General features: G+C 41.3%; 1 pseudogene; it reads right to left on the reverse strand.

Moving 5' to 3' along the window:
• Nucleotides 1-333: 333 nt before the first annotated feature.
• On the reverse strand, nt 334-4,950 carry LOC126061344 (microtubule-associated protein RP/EB family member 1-like; annotated as a pseudogene).
• Between the last annotated feature and the right edge of the window lie 247 nt (nt 4,951-5,197).

A 5,197-nucleotide genomic window follows, 5' to 3' on the forward strand; every position in this document is an offset into this window, starting at 1 on the left:
TTCTTTGCCAAGATTTCACATTAGCTTAACATTTAATTCAGTTTTTACATTTCTCTACTGACAACTTCTCCAGCAACCTCATGGTGAGCTCCATGGTCAATCTCTTTGTTCTCTAGGTGAACCAACTAGATGTCACTGCTGCTGTAAGGAACAAGCCCCTAACTCAAATTTATTGGAAAAGGAGTAAAACTTCTGCAAGATGCGCTTTGAGAAGAAATATGTTTTGCTTGTGGAAAGAAACCAGTGACTCCTCTAAGAATAATAAGAGTATTTTACAGTCAAGCACGTGATTTGGAGTAAAGAATTCCAGTGTTGCTTTGCTGGTCCATACTGTTAATACTCTCTGTGTTCCTCTTGTGGGCCCCCTTCATCAGGTATCACAAAGCTTTCATCTGTGGCATAGAGCATTTCCATAATCCTTTGCATTTCTCCTCATTCTCCTGGCAAATCAATTCAGTGTTCCTTAGCTTTCCAAAGTTGAAATCTTCCTTCTTCTCCAAATCTTTGATGATAAGCATGGTGAAATAAGTTCCTTTACGTGGCCTTTTGCCTTGGTTGTTTGGAAAAACAGCTTGAGAGATTTTTCCTGTAAGCCCAGTTTTCTACCCTAGAGGGTTCGTTATATTTTCTGGGTAAACTAAACAGCTTGGTTTGATACTTTTTGTCTGGTCTTGGGCTGCAGCCTGCCCTGTGATTGGTATACGGCTTACAGGGATTGGTCAATACATTATGCAAATGAAGTGACTATAGATTATAAAAATAAAGTATCTGTGGCCTACCAAGAGGGAATTGGTCAGTTTGTGGCCCTAGTGGGAGGGCCATGCCTTGAAATTAATGAGGAGTTTGTGTATATATATATATATATATATATATGTACAGCCAACCCTTTAGAGGTTTTTCAGAAAAAAACAGACAGAGGCAGAAGGAAGAAAGGAGAGAGAAGCAGAGAGAGAGAGAGAGAGAGAAGAGCCAAGGAACCTCCTAAAAGAGCTGTAACACAGGTCAGGGGCTGTAATACTGATGACAGTGACAGGCCTGGAAGAGCAATGTCCTGAGGGGTCCTAGAGGAGCCTGTCCTGAGGCGCACTAGAGGAACTCAAGGGGGCTGAAAGGCATTGGTCCTCAGGGTCTGAGGAGAGACCTGTTCTCAGGGGGCTGAGAGGAGGCCTGCACAGCTGAGTGGAGGCATGTCCAGCAGACAGAGGGCCTGCTTGTGTGCATGGCTGAGAGGAGCTGAGAGAGCTGTTCTGCTTGAAGAAGGGAGGGATGTGCTCTTCTCTTCAGGGGAGCCTCCCGGGCTTTGCTTGTGTTCTTCCTGATCGTGATTCTGATCCTGAGTTGTAGCCTGTTGATTCTCATCCCAACTGTACTCTGTTAGCTTCCTTAATAAACCACTTAACTCTACGGTCTGTGAGCTCAATGGATTATTGAACCCAGAAGAGAAGTAGAGAGTGCCGTGGAAGGGAGGGCTGGTGTCAGAATTGGTAAAAAGTTTGGAGAGTGAAGGTATATCTGACCTCCCGCTCACAGGGATCAGCTTTGAATTGATCCTCCTGAAGTTAGACAGGTTCTGATGATGCTACTACTACTACCCCACCCTTTTACCGTAAGTTTCAATAAGGTGGCCTATTGCGTCAATTCGGTTGCCCACACCATGACTCTTTCTTGCCACATCTGGACCAGCCTTAGAAGTTGCAGTAGTTGTCTGTGCTTAAATGGGCTCTGTGGAGCTGCACTGCTAGGGGCGAGAGGTTTCTTCAGTTGATTCAGAACTGGAGCAACAAGGGAAGGAGCCATTGCAGTTTCTTGACCTTGTCTGGCAGCTACAGGGCCATCATCAATTTTCATCATCATTTGCTTCAAAAACTTGAACCACTGAATGAATTCAAAATTGAAACTTTCCTTTTATTAATTTGTCCACAGGCATGATTTTGTTATGGGAGGCCTGCGTGGTACAAACGGTTCAGCAGAAATGTTGGTTGTTTGAACCGAACCAGAGGCACCTTGGAAGACAGGCCTGGAGATCTGCTTCTGAAAGGTCACACCTTTGAAAACCCTGTGGAGCAGTTCTACTCTGCACACATGAGCACCATGAGTTGGAATCGACTTGACGGCAACTAACAACAGCAATAAAAACAAAAATAAATTATTTTGTCAATACCCATTCTCTTAAAACCTGCTTGTTATATTTTGAAGTTCTGGATGTACTCATGTTCTAGATTAGTTTGGAATTTCACTTTTTTTTTAAGATGATGCCACCAAGGTGCAGCAAAAACATAAACTGGAAATTTTGTAGTCAACCTCAGGGAGCCACTGAGCCCAGCTGTTCGATCTTTGTCAGATTCAACTGCAAAGACTCAATGATCCAAGCCAGTATGTCATGTTGACTTAGGTTATCACTAGTAACTGAAGTCAAGTATACATTCACCTCTATCTTTTTGCTAAAAGCTTTCTGTATTAAGTATCATCATTGTCCCTTTTTACAGATAAAGAAGTAGAGGCCCAGAGAGGTTAAAGCATTTACCCAAGGTCACATATAAGGATATTGAACCCAGGCCTGAATCTAAAACCTGAACACTTATCAGGTGACATTGCTTCTTACAATGGGGGGCCTCAAGAGTTCCCAGCAGTGCCCACATGCATCACACACACACCTGACCCTGGCCCAGCCAACCTGGGACCTCCACTGTGACAGTCCATGTTCACACACAGGCTGTGGCCCAGAAGCCCTCCCGGATTTTTATATCCTTATGTCTTTTAAATTGGTGATAATTCAGCTTTAGCACTGACTTCATCCAAATTTTGATTTTAATATTTAGCCACTAGGTACGTGGCCAAAATATGCCTTTGGTTTTCTGCTATAAAATATATTCTGCACAGCTGTTGAGATAATGAATAAATACATTAGTGTTTTACTAAATTTATGACATCGCCACATGAGGAACTCAAAACTGAGATACATAACAGCTGGTTGGAAGAAGGCTAGCGGTAAGCCAGCTGATTTCTCATTTATTATATTACATTTAAAATGGAAAAATTAGGAAATAGGATGAGAAGCATATTATTAAAAACCATGGAGGTAAAAATCAAGCAAAAATGATATGGGTAGAAATAGTTGTTTTTAGAAAATGGGCTTACAGATGAAAAAAGGTGGAGCAAGTACCTATATTAATTTAATAAAATGAGAAAAAAACTTAAAGAGATGATAAAAAAGTAGCAAAAATATGTTTTGTGGGAGGGAAAGACTTACATAACAGAGCCTCCTACAACTCTTCATAGGGAGGAAACTGTTTATTTAAAAAGCTATTTTGACAAAATGCTTAGAGCTGAAGTTTCTTTTGGCTTCCTTTAGTAATTGTGCATACTGTTTCCTTTGATCTAGTGTTTCACTTTATTTTAATTTTTAAAATATTATACAAATAAAATATGACTCTTGTATCAGTCAGGCTTCCATTAGGAATAGTGTATTCAAAATAGGAAATTCAAGGAGGGTTTGTTTACAAAGTGGCTATTTGTAAAGGTGCAGGTAGGGGAATCATAAGGGATGAGTGCATTAACGTGAGCTTACTATTGACTTTGGAACAAGGGACACAGCCAGCTTATGCAAAGAGGGACCTTGGGGAATAAACACACTGAGCTCACTTTTCTGCCTTCATCAATTCTTCTACTAGCGCTCTCTGTTGGTAGACGCCAACTGGAAGATGGAAGGTATGGGAATTTTGATGTAGATCACATTCCTGGGGCAGAGAAATGGGTGCAGAGTGGATCTGCAGTAGAAAACGGAGAATTTTGCTACAGTTAGCTTTTTAGGCCTCTCAGCATTCACTTTTTGGGGGGGGGGGGCGGGGGCTTCTGGGTGGTAATTTTGTGTTGCCAACGCAAGGGACAAATGAGTTTTTATTAGTTATTGTGTCATTATAGGATAATATCAGCTCAGTCATACTCCTGCTGAAAGCTACGTCGTTGTTGTTGCCATCAAGTTGGCACTGATTCATGGTGAACTTATGTATAACAGAATGAAACGTTGCCTGGTCCTGCACCATCTTCATGACTACTGGTATGTTTGAGTCCATTGTTGCAGCTATTGGGTCAATCTGACTCATTGAGGGTTTCCTTCAATTTTGTTGTCCCCCTACTTTACGAAACATGATTTAGTGTTCTCCATACAAAGTAATAGAAGGAGGCTGTCATGGATTGAATTGTGTCCCCCCCAAATATCTGTCAACTTGTCTAGGGCATGATTCCCAGTATTGTATGATGGTCTACCATTTTGTCACCTGATGTGATTTTTCTGTATGTTGCGAATCCTACCTCTATAATGTTAACAAGGTAGAATTAGAGGCTGTTATGTTAATGAGGCAGGACTGAATCTATAAGATGAAGTTTTGTGTTAAGTTAACCTCTTTTGAGATATAAAAGAGAGAAGTTAACAGAGAGACGGGGGAACTCATATCACCAAGAGACAAGAGTCGGGAGAATAGCGTGTCCTTTGAGCTGAGAAGCTTCTTGACCAGGGAAGATTGATGATGAGGACCTTCTCCCAGAGCTGGCAGAAAGGGACAGCCTTCCCTTAGAGCTGGCACCCTGGATTTGGACTTCTGGTCTCCCAGACAGTGAGAGAATAAATTTCTTTTTGTTAAAGTCATCCACTTGTGGTATTTCTTTTATAGCAGCACTAGGTGACTAAAACAGAGGGGGAGAAAAAATTAAGTGATGTAAAATATAGCTGCTACAGTATAAAATTTATAGATAACCATGAAACTTAAGTTGGCAATTACAGCTGCCTTCTTCCATCTCTGATTCCATGTGTTTTACCATCTGTCAAAACCTTGGCTGGATATGATTCTTTACCTGGTTCAGTGACATAAAACAGGGGAAGTACATTCTTCTAGGATCTGAGTTCTTGGTGGCCCAATCTTTATAGAATTGCTTCAGTTTTCCATTGACCATGCCTTCATGAAAACCTTTTCATGCCTTCATGAAAACATGAAGAGATGCTTCAGTGAATCCTTTGAGCTACAATCTTTCTTGTCCCCAATGTGTACCAACAACTCTATTTTCCCCAGGTAATTGGTATCAATAACCCCTCCCAGAAAATTAATTCCCTTTCTCTGCTTGGTGGTTCAATGTTGTAAGTACTTGAAAATAGTCAGGGGACAGTCTCTACTTCCAACTCGTCAGAAGCCTTCCATATACT

Source organism: Elephas maximus, chromosome 18, assembly GCF_024166365.1.
Source record: "Elephas maximus indicus isolate mEleMax1 chromosome 18, mEleMax1 primary haplotype, whole genome shotgun sequence".
Classification (NCBI taxonomy): domain Eukaryota; kingdom Metazoa; phylum Chordata; class Mammalia; order Proboscidea; family Elephantidae; genus Elephas; species Elephas maximus.